Source organism: Rhinolophus ferrumequinum, chromosome 3 (assembly GCF_004115265.2).
Source record: "Rhinolophus ferrumequinum isolate MPI-CBG mRhiFer1 chromosome 3, mRhiFer1_v1.p, whole genome shotgun sequence".
Taxonomy (NCBI): domain Eukaryota; kingdom Metazoa; phylum Chordata; class Mammalia; order Chiroptera; family Rhinolophidae; genus Rhinolophus; species Rhinolophus ferrumequinum.
The window spans coordinates 97000923-97018825 of record NC_046286.1 but is presented as its reverse complement, the minus strand read 5'-3'; the positions used below and the strand labels follow the sequence as shown (position 1 = coordinate 97018825).

The window sequence follows — 17903 nt, the reverse complement described above, 5'->3', positions numbered from 1 at the left end:
CACAACAACCCCAGGAAGGAAGGAAGTGGGCATTTTTGAATCTTTCTTTTACAGATGAGGCAACTGAGGCTCAGAGAGGTAGAGTGAGTTGGATAAAGTCCAGATCTCTTTCAGTTGGATAAAGTTAACAGTTTCTAAGTAAAAATATTGGGATTAGAATTCATTTACCTTTTCTGCATCCATAAGGCCATCTTTTCCCCTGACGTTGATTCCTCTTGATGTAGATTCACTGCTGGGGCAGCCATAGACCCTGAGAAGAGGTATATGTTCTTTTTGTTTTTTTGTAGTTTTATAACTTTAATTGACAATCAGCTGTTAGTTCTCACCACATTAACTGTAAATGTTTGAAAGTGGTGACAGGTACGTAGGTAACCAACATATAGAGCTTATTTGCTGAATCTTCATCCTCATTATGCTTCCTGGACAACCGCACCCAGATGCAGTATGGGACATTCCTTATTCCTCTGGCCCAGGCAGCTTTGTTGAGTCAGGTGTCCATGTGCACATCTGGGGTTCCCATCTCCTTCATGGCAAATTTCCGGATCTCTTTCAGTGCCTAAGGAGCACGCTTCTTAAAACCCACTCCGTGCATGCGCTTGTGAATGTCGATGGTGTATCCTCTGGTCACTGCCTTGTTGATGGCAGAATGGCCCTCCTTCTTCTCGGCCACCCTTCTTTGCCGAAGCCAACCCAGCGGCCCCAAGGTTCTTCTATTATACAAAGGCAGCCAGAGGGAGGTCAGGGCGTGTACCCTCTGATTTTCCGTCAGAATTCGGCTCTCCAGGCACAGGGTGGAAGGAGCAGGGTCTTATCATGTCTCTGTCACTCATGTTCAAGTAGGCACGGACCCCAAACCTTCAGTATTCCCAAATACTTGCAAAATTATGTCATTTCTCTTGTATGTCTCTTCATTCAAATAGAGGATTGGGATTTTTTTGTGACATTGAATCGTCCTACACATGCATAAATATGGCTTGCCTATTTTCAATCTTGTTTTTCTTTTCTTTTTTCTTTTTTTTTTTTTTAAAGATTTTATTATTGGGGAAGGGGAACAGGACTTTATTGGAGAACAGTGTGTACTTCCAGGCCTTTTTTCCAAGTCAAGTTGTTGTCCTTTTAATCTTAGTTGTGGAGGGTGCCATTCAGCTTCAAGTTGTTGTCCTTTCAGTCTTAGTTGTGGAGGGCACAGCTCAGCTCCAGGTCCAGTTGCCATTGCTAGTTGCAGGGGGCGCAGCCCACCATCCCTTGCGGGAGTCAAGGAATCGAACTGGCAACCTTGTGGTTGAGAGGATGCGCTCCAACCAACTGAGCCATCTGGGAGGCAGCTCAGCTCAAGGTGCCATGTTCAATCTTAGTTGCAGGGGGCGGAGCCCACCATCCCTTGCGGGAGTCAAGGAGCTGAACTGGCAACCTTGTGGTTGAGAGCCCACTGGCCCATGTGGGAATCGAACCGGCAGCCTTCGGAGTTAGGAGCTCCAACCGCCTGAGCCACCGGGCTGGCCCTCAATCTTGTTCTTTTAATCTCTTGTAGTAATTTAAGATTTTCTTCATATATTATAGATCTTGCACATTTCCTCTTTAATTCCTAAGCATTTTATTTTTTATTTTTGTTATTTTAATAGAACCATTTATTCCAGTATAGCTTCTAAATGGTTGTTGTTTATATATATAAAGACTACTGATTTCTGCATGTTAATTTTTGTATCTAGTCAATTTTTGTATCTGTTGACTTATTTTAAATAGCTGTATAGTTGATTCACATGGGTCTTCTGGGTCAAGAATCATATAATCTTGAAATAGTGGTAATTCTATATTTACCTTTCAAATTTTTATAACTGTTTCGTTTTCCTTTTATCTAATGGTGGTATTTAATACCTCAAGTACTGTGTTAAATAATAATGGTGGTAAAGGACACCCTGTCCTTTTCCTGTTTTTAATGGAAATGTTTTTAGTGTTTTCCTAGTAAGGTTAATCTGGGCTTTAGGATTGAGTGAGACATAGTGTCAAGTAGAGGAAATGTCCATTTAGTCACATCGATTTTCTACTTTATGATAGTCATGTGTTTGGATCAGACAGCGCATGTTAGTACATGAATTCAACATACCACTTGGACCAGAAATTTGGACCTGTCCTAGGTAATGGAGTACAGATTTTTTAAAAATCTGGAGCAGCTCATCTAACATGGTAGCCAATAACACATGTGGCTACTGAATGCTTAGTATGGCTAGTCTGGATTGAGATGTGCTGTATGTGTAAAATACACTTTGCCCTTTGAACACTCAGTATCAAAAAGAGAATGTAAAATATCTCAATAATTTTTAATTGCTGGCATGTTGAAACACTAATCTATTGGACATCTGGATTAAATAAAATATATTTAAAATTAATTCTACCTTTTTCTTTTTACTTTTTCAAACACGACAACTAGAACATTTAAAATTACATATGGGGCTTCATTTTGCAGCTTGCATTACATGTCACAGTTATTTGCAATACATATTGTCCAGTGCTGGTGTAGAGTAACTGCCAACTATTCTGTGTAACTCAGGAAGAAAAGGCCATTATGAGTGTGGGGACAGAGTCCCAGAGAGCAGTTTCCAGGCTCTCGGCCTCAAGTGGAAAGGTGCTGGCTCAGGTAGTAGAGGGCCATCAGCTGTAGCTGGGTGGCCATCAGCTGTTACCGGTTAGCCGTTAGCCACTGATATAACTGCCATGGCTACACTGGTTGTTTGGTTGGTTGGCAGAGAAGCGGACGGCAGGTTGCAGATCACATGGCTTCTGCTTCCTGTGTCTCCAACCCAGCCGCCAGCGAGGATATAGTGATATGACTCTCCTATGTATGGCTCCGTGGGTGTTCCTTTTTGGCCTCACCATATCCTGCGTTCTTGTGCGGGGAGTGGGAGCTGAGACCCTGCATGACAATGAGCAGTACTTTTTAGTCTTTCAGCCTTGGATCAGTCCTTTTACTGTTGCCACGGTAACACCGTAGTTACACTCTAGGTGTAGTTACACTGTAGGTGTAGTTACACTGTAGTGTGTGACCAGGTACCTTTAATACCCTCTAAAGCTTAGCAAACCTCCCTCTCCTCTTGGTGTATAGTGCTGTGAGAGGGGGGTGGGTTTATCTGCACAATGAGTTCAGAGACACCTCGACCCCCAACTGCTCCCAGTTGTGTGGGGATGTGTGGCTGTGTGGCTGAACCAGTGTCAGGGAAGGGCAAGTGTCACGTGGGGCGGCCTGCGGGGGTCTCTGCTCCTGCTCCCCACATAACGCAGGATGTGGCTAGGCCAAAAAGGAACACCCATGGAGCCATAGGTAGGGGAGTCATACCACTATAGTCTCACTGGAGGCTGGATTCACACGACGTGTGACCTGCTGTCTGCTTTTCTGCCAACTGACCGCGACTCTCCTCGCTAGCTGCAATCCGCCGTCCTAACTGCAATCCGCGCTTGCTAGCCACCATCTTCTTGCTAGCCCCGATTTTCTGCTAGCCTAGCCACAGCAGTTATATTAGTGGCCAATGGCTCACTGGTTATAGCTGATGGCCAACTAGCCACAGCTGATGGCCATCCAATCACAGTTGATGGCCATTTACTACCTGAGCCAGCACCTTTCCACGTGAGGCCGAGAGCCTGGAAACTGCACTCCTGGCTCTGTCCCCACAGCAAGAAAGAGAAAGAAATAAAATTCTTTTGAGGAAAGTGGTCCTCTGCATTGATGATCCATTCTCAATCCAGAATCTAAGGGTTCAGAGAGAGAGCTGGTGTTTAGCACAGAGGGTGGATATCTCTTAAGAGTCCTCTAGACTCACCTGTTTTGGCACAGAGATTCTGTTTTGGGATGTAACGTCTGAGTGTGGGAGTTACTGTTAAACATAAAGTGAGGTGTCAACACTCAGTATAGGACACAGCGCAGCCCGCATAGCTACCTGGACCTGCACAGGTAGTCCGGGGCCAGTGGTAAGTGCATAAAGCATGAGAAGTACCCTGCACCCCCCCTCCAGTGCTTATCCCAGTCCCCAGTGAGGCTGTATTTGTATTAAAATAAGTCACATCTGTTACATACTTAGTGTAGTCAAGATATTGAAAACAGGTATGGCTTAGAAAACAGGTGTCACTAATTTCCTAAAAAGAGCAGAAAAATAATTTTAAAAATTGCTAACACCACTTTGAGAAAAGGTGCTTTTCTAATCCTGTTCACGTAGTACCATCAGCATCAGTATCAGCACCAGCGGCAGCTGTGACTGATGCAGCTGGACGGAGGCGGGGGATTGGAGGAGTGATTTAGCGACTCTCCAACGCAGAAGCGGCAGTTCTGGTTCTGGATAAAATTATAAATTGGGCACAAAATTTATTGTTTTGGGGACCCTCTCATTTTCCTCTTGGTTGTCCTGGGATACTTCCTCTTCCTAACCAATCCTGCCTCTCTTATGCTCTTCTCCCTAGAGGATTTGTTCATTTATTCGTTCATCCAACAGACATTTATTGAGTCCTTTCTATACCATGTGTCAGAACTACAAAAAGGAATAAGATTTCAGAATGGTCTAATAAAGTGAGAAGATGATGAGAGTAAGGGGAGAAAATCCCAGGAGAGAAACCTTTGCCAAAGTCATTACGTCCGTGAGTGGTTAGAGCACCAATATTCTGGACGACAACTGACGGTGGTAATTAATTTCCCTACAGGACACATCTAATTTGCCAGCACATAAGCGCTTAGGATGTTACTCAACTCTGGAGTATTTACACTTCTGGACCCTGAAAAGACAGGAAAGAAAATAACACATGCCGCGTTCCTGTTGTATCAGTGCTTTTATATTATTCTCACTTAACAGACATGGAAAGATGGGTTCGCAAGAGAAGTGACTTGCTTGAAAGTCCATCATGAGCAGAAGGGCTGAGATTTGAACTCAGGTCTGCCTGACATCTAAGTCCAAGTTCTTTCTACTTTATCACTCTGCTGACACAGGAAGAACTCTCTGTAAGAGCCTGACACCCTGTCACAGGTGAGGGCCCAATAGTTTTGAATAGGGAGTCCTCCCCACCTCTGTTTTGTCATCCGCACAGGCAGATGCCTATAAGGCTGGCCCTGGGTAGTGACAACTGAACTAGCATGTCTTTCTCTGCTAAGAAAGCAAACCAGAGGACCAGCAGGCAGCATGGGTAGGCTTCTGATGTACTTTGTCATTCACTGGGGGCTGCAGAAAGCAAGTTAGTCCAGTGCCTTTCACTCGTCATGTTTCTCTGCCCAATCCTCCCTCACACTGCAGTTCTCCGTCAGATCCTGGACTTCCCAGAAGGTCTTCCAAAAGCTTTTTCAGGGCAGCGAACATGCCGTGTATTAATTTTGTACCCCCTTTTGTGCCTGACATAATGGCACTAGATCAACAAAAGATTAACAAGGGACTTTGTTGTGACAAAAGGTAGGGATCATTTGAATATTAAGATTTAAAACGTCTTCCAAAATCTCTTGGCAAAGCCTAGCCATGCTATTCTTCCAGAACGTTGCCTGGCTGCATAAACGAGTTGGAAATGGGTATTTCATGAGTAAGGCAGGTTTTCCCATGAACTCCACCCTGAGTGTACTGTTGACTCCAACAGGAAGTGCTGCTGTGATCACAGAGAAATACGCACATGATTCACAGGAACGCCTGCCTGTGACGCTCAGTTGCCACTGCCTCTCTGGTCATGTGTTTTGAGATGCTTGAACATTAGGGGAGTTTCCAGTCTTGTTTTGATTCCTCTTCCCTGAATCTCCCTCCTATCCAGACTCTCCTCCCTGAAAATGTCACATTTCCCACATAGCTATAAACAAAACAAAACAAAACAAAACAAGAAATAATAACAGGACAACATATCTCAAAAACTAGAAATTCTTGACTAGTCTGCAGTGATCGTTTAAAAATCATACACGCACACACATGCACCCCTGACAGCGTTCCCTGTATTTTCCTCGACAACTTGGAAGCTCAAGGCTAGCAACATATATTCCAAACGTTTTCTTTGGCAGGCAACACCAAACATGTATTTTTCCATCCCTTAGAGAGAGGGGGAAAGAAAAAACCCAAAATAAGAAAGGTGATTTTTCCTTTCTTTGCTCAGAAGGACTGGGGGTATTCTTTCTGTTTCCACTGGTGACTGGCGCAGAGCTTTACCTCTGCTCTGGGGCCTGGCTCTGGGCCAGACCTCCACTTCACGTCTCACACCCCAGTGTCCTCTGTGTATGGGCCGCATGTGATTCACAGTGCCCTTTCTCGAAATACTGTCCTCCCTTTCTTTCTGATCCAAAACCTCAACCATGTCATTTCTTTTCTGGTTAGTGATGTGCTGGGGACAGACGGCCACCACGGGGTCCCTGTAAGCCATCATCAGCACACACTACTTCATCAGCTCAGTTCACTGGCAGGTTGGTAACTACAGAAAGCCACAGCCTGAGGAGTAAAGATGTAACGGACAGTAGTGGAAGAAACCAGAAACTTCAGGTGACTGCAGGTACTTGAATTTGTGTCAAAGAAAAGGAAGGCACCCAGAGAAAGAGGAAGACGTCTGGGGTGGAGAGGATGAAGCTCACCGTTTTGCCCTGACCTGACCTCTCCTATTTTGTGACATAACCTAGAGTTTCCGGTTCTGTAAATGGACTCGAGAAAAATTCAAGAGGAGAAATAAAAAAAACCAGAGCAGTGTCGAAAACAATTTGACTCTAAATGTTATGGGAAAACAGTCAATCTGGGTCGATTCATAATAAACACCACAAGCAGACGATCCTTCTAATAATGGAACTCAACTGTTCCATCATTAAATGAGGTCTCTTTAAACACTGACAACCTCCGAGTGAGGCAAGGCCACTATAATTAACATTTTGCCAACAGAGTTTAAGTAACTTGTGTGGTCACACAGCTGGTTAGTGACAGAGCTGTGACGTGAACACAGAGGTTCTAAGTTTGGTTCTCACCCACTGCAGGGTGCTGCCTCCCGTGCCTCAGTGAGGCTTTTGGGAACAGTCCAGTGCAAAGCCCTTCTTTCATATTCTACTGAGGCAAAAAAATACCATAGTCACGTAGGAGGAAAATAAAACAGTATGAGCATATATTCAGACACTAATCCCCTGTGAAACAGACAGACTTTTTTTGGGCGGGCGGTGGAAAGGATTGATTATATCAGATGAATTGTCCTTTTACTTAAAGTGAGATTAAGGGAAAACTGGAAGAGTAACCTGTTCAGCAAATCTCATCAGCTCTCACCTGGAAAGGTGAGGTCTTGAGGCTGAAAGTTCTAAGTCAGAGTCACGCAGGATAGTTTTCTGCCTTTTGCCCTCTGAGCAGACCAGTCTGGCCTTGCTACTAATAGTTCCCCTTTCAAATTTCAAAGGGTGAAATTTCACTATCAAAACTACAGCAATAGGAAGGTCCAACTTGTTTCTTCAGGGAATTTATTAACAGAGAAATTCCTGTGGTTTTTATATTAAGCCTGGATCTTTTAGAATAAACAATAACTTGTTAATCAAAACTTGGAGTTATGATTTGTTGGGTTTGGAGTAGAATTTCGGATACCCCTCAAGAAGTCATTGGGGCAGACCAGATCATGCTCTGGTGACAACCATCCCCCAAATCTCAGTGGCTTAAAACAACAAAGGTTTACTTCTCACTCATGCTACATATCCTAGCAGTTGGCAGAAGGTCGTTGTTCATAGGGGTCGTTCAAATATTCAGGCTGATGGAGAAGGTCAGCATGATAGAGGAGTAAAGAGAGAATCCTGGAAGCTCTCACACTGACGATCACAGACTCCTGGATAGAACTGACATTGCTCATCATCCACTGGCTGGATTAGTCATATGGCCCCACCCTTCACAGGAGCAGGAAGTACAGTCCTACCTTGTGTCCTGAAGTCAGAGAACTGGAAATATTTGGTGACTAGCACTAATAGCTACCACAATCCATATATAAATAGATGAAACCCTGGTAAATAAAATCTTGTGAATCAAATTTCTTTTCCTACTGACGCTGACGATACAATTATCTGAAAAGTGAAGTATTCCAAGATTCCTGTTCCTTGCTATAGTTACTAAATGAAAAGCATGATTCAAGGTTGGGAGAAAAATAGAATTTTAACGTAGTCATTATTGTATTGGTCATGAGCATAAAGGGAAGAAAACTCTTCTTTTTGATCAAGAAGTAAAGTAGTAAATCAAGTTTTTGTTTGTATGTTTTTTGAGTGAAAGAGGCTGCGGTATATTAGAGAGATTCTAGGGTAGTGATGGCAAGTAGATTTTATCTCCTATGAGAGGTCCTAGTAATTGGTTATGGCTTCTTAACATAGCAGACTCTAAACTTCTTTGATTTCTCACATCCGTTGGGAATACATGTAATTTATTTACTTTCACCTCCATTTATATATGTGTGTGTTTAATTATAAATCACTACTGTTTATTGCATATACTTGAAAACATTTACAAGAACAGAAATTAAAACTAGAAACAGGCAGTCTGGTATTTTCTTTCTAACCCAAAAAGATCTGCACACTTTGGAGATGAATGTCCTTGAGCACTTGTTGAACTGGATTTTCAGGACAGATCGAGGCTCAGTTCTTACTGAGTAGCAATGTCTGTGAAGCGAAAGGAGAAGAATGCCATATGTTCAGATGGTTGATTTCTCTGACTGGAGTCGGGATTTTCACTCAAGGGTTGGCTGGCTACTCGACATGCATTTTTGCTTTCTTCCTATTGCAACAAGACATCCCACCCCAGGTCTCCATTTTTAGATCATGGAAAGTTACACCCCCTGACAATTCTTCCATTGATTCTTTCAAATGGATTCTTCCTAAGTGGTTAATTGAGCAGAAGAATCAACAAGGCATCTGAAAGTTGACAGTTGTAAGCAATTAGATGATGGTTAGCAAGTTGGATCCAGAAACGAAAGACGGCGTCATGGGAGGATTTTATATAGTAAGTTTCTTTAATATGAAAGTTGCTTGAACTTTTTGGTAGTGTATATACTCTGACTCTTTTATAACACTTTCTTTCTAAGCTAATTATACATTTAGGACTCATAGTTTGAAGGAGAGAAATTACTAGATTTAAAAAGGCTATGTGCTAGACGGATTTTTAAGAATACTTTGTTTTGCATAGTAGCTGGTATCTTCCAGGAAAGGACAAGAGAACTTCCCGTGCTCACAGTTGGAACTACTCATGTTTTACCTATTTTTAGAACAGAGAATGATTTTAGAAACATTGAGTTTTTAGGAATCTGGAAAGGTTGAGGACAGAATTTGGATCTAAAAGATTGACTTCTAGATTATTTTGAGCAGTAATAATGCATTTTCTTCCTTTCTTACACTTATTGAACTCAAGTAAGAGGACTACGTATTCTGGTGTTTAGATGTTTATGCATTGTACCATGTTTCCCTGAAAATAAGACCTAGCCAGACCATCAGCTCTAATGCATTTTTTGGAGCAAAAATTAATATAAGACCCAGTATTGTATTGTATTGTATTGCATTGCATTGCATTATACTATACTATACTGTACTATACTATGCTATATTTGACCCAGTCTTATATTATATAAGACCCGTTCTTATTTTAATATATTAAAGTATTAAATATTAAAATAAGACCGGGTCTTATATTAATTTTTGCTCCAAAAGACGCATTAGAGCTGATGGTCCTGCTAGGTCTTATTTTCAGGGAAACACAGTAATAGGCCAGGAATTTTATTCAAAATGCAAAATAAACATATCATTTTTTCTAAGGATTGACATTGCAATAGGAATGTCTATTTGTTTATATTTAATTTGTTTTGGAAAGAGGGTTTTAATACACTGTACAAAATTTATAAACAATCCCTTCCAACCTGGCAGTACTCTGTAGGGTTACAATAATTATCAAGATCAAAAACTTCCAGGAAGTCAGAGGAACAGATTCTAAGTGGTTACATATAATTTTTTCGGAGTTTCAAATAGTGGAAGGAAGTAAAGGTGGTGACATTTCAAAGATACCTTATAATACTGTAAACATTAATATAGATTTTTATTTATTATATAATTATATTTTACATATAAAATAATAGTGATTTTTCATGTGTGTGTGTGTGTGTGTGTGTGTGTGTGTACTAAACAGCCCAGCCCATAGAAATAAACTGTTTCCATGGCAGATGTGATGTATACACACAAACTGGTACTTGCTTCTCTGAACTGTGGCTTCTAATTCTAACAAGACCCATTATCAAGCACTTTGGAAAGACATAAACATTTTCTTCATATATCAGAAATGCTTAACTGATGATTGACATTTCTTCTTCCCAATAGATGGTGCTATCTCACTGCAACTATTCCATTGGCCAACCCTCCAGATATCAACCACTGGTTCACGTACATCTGTCCCATGAGCCAATTGGGTATCATAATACTTTAAAAACAAAGTCTCTTAAAAACTCTCAAATTTCTTAGTAATTTTTCCTTCTTTAGTCTTTTCTCTATATTAAAAGCCAGGCATATAATGGATGCATAACTTACTTCTGGCTTCCTAATGTTCTTTTTCTCAATCCTGATAGTTCTTATTTTCTTTAACATATTTGCTATGGTTTGCTAATTCTCATTTTCTTTGTTTGCCTTGGCTGTCAGCAGATTAAAGGAAGGTATTCATTAACACAGCCAGTTTGTGTTGGCTACAATACCAAAGGGATTTTGAATCTCTCTTATGTACATGTCTAAATATTTTAAAATGAAAAGATAGCTTTACTGGGTGAGACCCTTTCCAAAGCAGAGGTCATCCAGTGACCTCTCTAAGTCTCTTTTAACTTTATGATTTCTTGACACCATGATTTTTGAGTTGCATTAGGCCTATTAAAGTTGTTGGATGCAACATACAAATACAGATCTAGCCAACACATCAGTCGTTTTTGCATCTCCTTGGCCAATTTTCTGTTGAATATCACCGCATTTAATGGAATGGCTTGAAAACTAAAAGTAGGCATTACAATTGAGTTATATTGAATACTTAATAGAGTGTGTCTCTATAAAGCAATTTTAATTTGCTCTCTCACTACTGTTTGAACACTTTTTACTCTGAAAAATTTCAAACATACATAAAAGTAGAAGGAATAGTATGATGAAACCTCATTATCTATCTCCAGCTTCAATAATTATCAATATATTGCCAAACTTTCTTCACCTCTACATTCCCACCTCGGATCTCACGTTAGTTATTTTTTTAACAGTTTTATTGAGGTATAATTTTACATACCATAAAAGTCACCCGCTGTAAGCGAATGCACACTTATATTGAATTGTAATTCAATGCTTTAAAGTTTATTTGTAGGATTGTGAAAGCATCACCACAATCTGGGTTTAGAATATCTCCATCACCCCAACAAGTTTCCCCGTGGATGATTGCAATAAATTCTCACTCCCACACTCAGCTCCAGGTAACCACTAATCTGCAAATCTACAGATTTCCTCTTTCTGGACATTTCATATAAATGGAATCATCCAATATGTAGTCTTTTGCATCACACTTTTTTTTTTAACTCAGCATAATATTTTTTGACATAATGTTTCATCGATGCTGTGGCATGTAACAGTAGTTCATTTGTTTTTGTTGCTAAATTGTATTTCATTGTATGAATGTGTTACTTTTTTCATTATCCATTCATCAGTCGATGGAGGTTAGAATGGTTTCCAGTTTGGGGATATCATGTATAATGTTGCTATGAACACTCATGTAACAGCCTTTGTTATGAACATGTGTTTTCATCTTCCTTGGTTGGTCCCTAGTTGTAAAATTGCTGGGTCAAGTTTATATCTAGCTTTTTAAAAATCTGCCTTGGAGTTCTCCAAATGGCTGTACCATTTTATATTCCCCCAGGAATGTGAGGATTCATATTTCTCCACATCCTTGAGGACACTTGGTATTACCTTTTTCATGACGGTCGTTGTAATGGGTACTTAGTGATTTCTCATTGTAGTTTCTAATTATCTTTTAAATCTGTTAAATTTATTGAATGGGATTAGTTCTTTCTCTGCCCCAGTTTACTTTTCCAGTTGTTCTTAGGTTTTACAAAGCATCTTCATGTAGTCAAAATGTCCACACTGATTTAAACTTGAGGCACCTACTTTCCTCTCCTGCTGGACCTGGGGGTGGGGTGAGGGGTGGAGCCTGTAGTTCACTAAATGGTCTGGTTTGTCTCCTTCTTACTCTTTTAGATTTTCCCCCATGATTTTGCTGTCGTGGAACTGAGATGGGGGACAGTGGGGAGCAGGAAAGCCCTTCCTTTTCCGGTGACGCTTCTTGGGCCTGCAGGTGTTGAAGGCTGGTGCTTCCACTGATATTTTGGGTGAGTGCTGCCTTCCTTTCATACACAGAGAATACATTTTCAGTATGTTTGGTTGCTTATTCCCTCAGCAGCTAGAACTTGGAAGATCCCTTCTGTTTTTCTTCGCTGAGTTCTCTTTGCCCCTGTAGTTTGCCCCTTTGGATAAGACTTAAAATAACCTCCTCCTAGGAGGTCCTTAGGAGACATTAACTCATCTTTGCCCCCATAAATTCTGCAGCTGCTGATCGCCTAACACTGCCATCACTCCCATTAATCTAAACATAAAAGGCTATTCAAAGTGAGAGGCAACATGCATTTACTGAGATCAGTAAGAGGAGCTATTCAGGAATCATTAATTCAGGCAGAAACCCAAATAATATTCCGATTCAGAGACAAAGGCAATGGGTATTTATGAGAAAGGGAAGGGGAAGCCCTCCATCAATAGAAGACAGGCATTTCGATTGGTGCAGATATCATAAAATAATGATGTTAATTCTGAACAACGTTTTTAATTTTCCATCTAGTAGTCATCAGTAGTTAAAGTTACTGCTTTCTCGTTACCTTTGCAAACAGTTCTTTGGGGACACAAGGTTGCCCTAGGCCCAGTCCAAAGGTCATTTTGCCCTGTTTTAACCTTTCGAAGATTTGAGGCATAAGATGGCAAGGCAGTTCCTTAAGCATGGCAGCTCCGGCTCCATTTTAAAGTGGCTCCATTTATATTATTGTTTCTACTCCTTTGGCTTATCCACCCAGAGCTAGCTATCCCTTCTCTCTCACTTTAGATTTCTCAGCTGAGAACCGGAGAACAAACAGTTCACTGTCACCCCAAACTGAGAGAGTCTACTGGCTGTCTTACTAGGCTTAAGGAGAGGAACAGGCACCTCTCATACCTCCACGTGGGGTGGGGGTGGGGGTGGGGCACACAGAACACCAGTATCTAATATTTCTATCTGTCACCCTTTTATGTCTCAGGGAAGTGTGGGATGCAAGAGTTCTATGCCTTTTTTGTTGTTGTTGTTTGGTGAAGTTCTTTGAAATTTGTTTCTTGTTTGACACTTCACTCTGGGATATTGATTAGATCTTCAAATAACTCTGGGTGATAGGACTAGACCAGAACTAGGTCTCTATGTCATATACATATTCCTCCCTGAAAAAATAACTTTTTTTCAATTAAATAAAGGGCAAGAGACTGCAAGCACAATCATTGTGTTTCACAAGTCCGGGAAGGTAGAAGAGTAAAGTAGGAGGGTCATGTAGATTTGGGTTTGATGTCTAGCTCTGTGTGACTTAGCCACATTTCTTAATCTCTCAGAGTCTATTTTGCATTTGTAAAATTGTTTTGCATTTGTCACTATACCATGTTAATGGTTTGGAAGACTCAATATAGTAGAAACGTAAATTCTCCCACATAGATAGGTAGATCAAATAAATCCCAATAGAAATTTCTGCAGGTTGAACTTGGTGAATATTGAGATGATCTTAAAATTTACATGGAAATTCAAGAGGCAGAAAATAGCCAGGACCATCTTTAAAGAGAACACATTTAGCAAACTCCTATTACCGGATAGTATCATAAGTATCAAGTTATAGTAATTAAGATGGGATGGTATTGGTGCTGCATCAGGGTCCCCAAGGACGCCGTCAGGTTTGCTGATTCTTGAGGAGGGCCCACAGGACTCAGCAAACAGTCATTCTCATGAACATGGTTTCTTACAATGAAAGGATACAAAGCAAAATCAGCTAAGGGAAAAGGCACATGAGGCAAAGTCTCCAGGAAACCAGGTGCACGTTTCCAAAACTCTTTTCCCAGTGGATCACATTTAATTTTCCCAGCAACAAGTCATGACAACACGTGTGGAAAGCTGTCTATCAGAGAAGCTCATCAGAGACTCAGTGCCAAGGATTTTTACTGGGGGCTGGTCATGGATGCATAGTCTACTTAGTAAACACCCAAATTCCAAACTCTTAGAAGGAAAGCAAGTGTTCAGTATAAACCCTATTGTTTGTGCAAACAGTTCAGGGACAGTGAACCACTCTTATCAGTTCTGTGGAGGGTTCCCGCACTCTAGCCAAGAACCAGGCTTAGATGCAGGCCTGTAAAGGAGCATTCTCAGGCCGGCTTTGTGAACTCTTTTCTGAACAGGTGCAGAGATGGAAAAATACAGCAATAGAACAGTAAAAAGTCTAGAAATAGAGCTACACAATTGCCTGATATACGTCATTACAAATGCAGTGAGGTGTTATGACAATGCAGTGAGGAAAAGATGGCCCTTTTAAATAAATGACACTGAATCATTTGATTATCTAAATGGAAAAAAAAAGTAGACTTTAACACCTACTTTACATGATATGCAAATATCAGTTCCAGATGGATCAAAGTAATAAAGCTTATAGAAGGTAACTTGGAGAATGTCTTCATGACCCTGTAGGCAAGATATTCTTATAAATTCACAGAAAGCATAACCATAAAGGAAAAGACAACTTCATGGGGCATGATTAAAATTGGGAACTTTGTTTTATCAAAAGATAGCACTGAATAAAAGAAAGAAGTCATGGAATGGGAGACTGCATAATAAATATCTCCAAAGGACTTTAGGGCAGAATATTTAATGAACTCCCACAGGGAAAAAAAAGCCGACAATGTAATTTTTAAAAAGTGGACAAAAGATTTAACTAGGCAGCCACTTTGCACAAGAGGATATCCATATGTCAATGGATATCCTCTTCTCACAAGAGGATAGCATGTATATTTATATACATATATGAAAAGGTGATTATGTGAGTTTCCTATTGCCGGTTAACAAGTTACCACAAACCTAGTGATCGACTCCTTGGAACTGGGAGAAATGTGTACCAAGGCTCATCAAGAGACATACTAGAATCCACAGAGTAGCACTATTTATAATAGCTCCAAACTGGAAACTATTCAAAAGTCCATCAACAGTAGAAGGAATACATACATTGTGGCATATTCACACAGTGGAATAGTAAACAGCAATGAGAATGAAGGAACTACTCCTATCCAACATGTGACTACATGGATGCATCTCCCAAATGAAACATGGAACAAATGCATTCAGACACACAAGAGTGTATGCTGTATGATTCCACATACATAAAGCTCAAAAACAGGCAAAATTAATACATGGTGGTAGAAGTCAGAATAGCAGTCTCTTTGGGGGTGATAATGCATAACAGAGGGCCATGGAAAATTTCGGCAGCGTTAGTGATATTCTATGGCTTGATTACATATCCATATGGCTAGTTACATATACATGTTCATTCTTAAAACATTCATCAAGCTCTTCACTCATGACTTGCGTAGCTTCCTAAAGGTATGCTATGTGTGTGTTCAGTGCCGTTGATTTGGCTCCGACTCCTGGTGACCTATGGTTAATGACAACCACAGTGTCCTGTCCTCAACAGCCCTGCTCAGCTCAGCCGAGGGCGTCTTTTACGGAGTCAGTCTGTTTCATATTTGGGCTTCCTCTTTTCCTTCTGCCTTCTATTTTTCCCAGTATTATTGTGTTTTCCAAAACACCCTGCCTTCTCATGATGTACCTGAAGTAGGACAGCTTCAGTTCTGTTATTTCTGACTCCACTGATGTTTTGGTTAATTTGCTCAAAGACCCACTTGTTCCTCTTTCTGGTGGTCCAGGGTGTCTGTACAGCTGTCTTTTAACACCGTTTTTCAAGTGAATCAATTTTTTTCTCCTGTCAGCCTTCTTTACTGTCCAACTTTTGCATCCATATAGATATGCTATAATTCAGTAAAAAGAAATGAACTTACAAAATAAGTAAATAAATATGCATGAACTCTTGTTGAGAAATCTTTTGAAGGGAAGCGAGTCAGTATCTTGTAAACTTTTTCCCTTCCCACCCCACCCTGCAGTTTTTTACTTGAAAAAAAATATCGTTTCCTTTTCAGGATCTCAGGATCTGCACACTCTCCAGTTGAAGGCTGAGTTCAGTTGGAAGTGAGCAGAGTCACTGGAAAGTTGAAAATATCCTTTCAGGAAATGGGTCCCAAATTGTTTGAATGTGTTTCACAGGTTACAAAAACAGGCTTGGTGGGAATTTCAGCTTCAGCATTTAATCTTCTGCCAACTGCACTTGACATAGAAACTCCAGTGATTCATCATTGCAGGTTGTGACAATGAGATTAAGATGCGTTTGGAAGTTCAGGCACTTAAGGGATCAGTTACTAGTTACGCTTTGTCTTTGGCTTTTCAATAATGCGGATATTCAGTGGATTTCAGCCCTGTGTATGACCGAGGATTTTCTAAGTGTAAGAGTCCATATACTCCTTTAAAGTTTCTTTTTATTTTGCTGAATTTATTTGTTTACTTGTTTATATATTTATCAATTTGCTTTTTAAAACCCTGTCGTGAAAGATAGGAGAGAAAAGCAAGAGCAAAAGCCTTCCTTTGGAATCAGAATCTGGGTTTATGAAGCCCTTAAGGATCATTCGTCAAGAGTGTGTGTGTGTGTGTGGAGCGGGGGTGGGGGGGTTGGACCATATTTCTGAATCCTCATATTTCCATCAAAGACAACTTCCGCTGTAGTCCTCACAGGGAACATTAGGAGGATGACATCTGCGTTCTCTTCCACCTCCACTGGATGAAGAGACTAGCAGAGAGCACTGAGCTCTCAGTGGCTTGGTTCCTATGTCTCCTTGAGCACTGGGTTCTGAAGCCATATGTCTTTATCTCTCACCCAGTGGCGTATTTCCTGGAGGGGGTGGTATCTTTGCAGTCGGGTGGGCTTGTAGGTATGGAAGCTGAACCCATGCCCATAGGTCCTGGGTTGATTGTAGTTACAGGTCCAAACAGCCTTGTGCAGTATGACTTTATCAGGAATAAATCTTACATTTTGATGTCTTTTCTCTTTGACTCCATGTCTCTTTCTTGATTGGGCTCATTCCACTTTGATTTCAGATGGCCACATGTCATAGTGTGTTCAGGTTGCTGTAATGAAATATCACAGACTGGGTGGCTTATAAACAACAGAAATTTCTTTCTCTCATTTCCAGAATCTGGGAAGTCTAAGGTCAAATGTCCAGCAGATTCAGTGTCTGGTAAGGGTCATCTTTTCACATGGTGGAAAGGGCAAGTTAACTTTCTGGGGTCGCTGTTGTAAGGTCACTAATCTCATCCATAATGGCTGTGCCTTCATGACCCATTCACCCCCAAAGTCCCCACCTCCAAACACCATCACACTGAGCGTTAGGGTTTAATCTATGAATTTTGGAGGGACACCAGCACTCAATCTCTAGCCCCTCAGTGTCGGGAACACGCGACTCTTCCTATGAGACTCAGAAGGCATGGACGGACACATTGCCCTGCACACTGGAGTAGATCAGCCTGTTAGAAAAGAAAGCTTTGCTAAGTTTTTAGGGAAAAAAATCAAGGAAAGCCAGAAATACACAGAGAAAACTAAGAATAATAATTAACATTGAAAGCTAGGTAAATGCTGGAATCAGGAATTCAGATGCCTCAAATCCTTTTCCTTGAGATTCATTCATTAGTATTTCTGCTGCGCAGAAAGTCTGCAAGGAAATGATGCTATTGTTATTTTTCTGATTATACAGATGATGC

General features: G+C 40.8%; 1 pseudogene; it reads right to left on the bottom strand.

The window, feature by feature from the left end:
- Nucleotides 1-322: 322 nt before the first annotated feature.
- Nucleotides 323-6363, bottom strand: LOC117020714 (60S ribosomal protein L31-like; annotated as a pseudogene).
- Between the last annotated feature and the right edge of the window lie 11540 nt (nucleotides 6364-17903).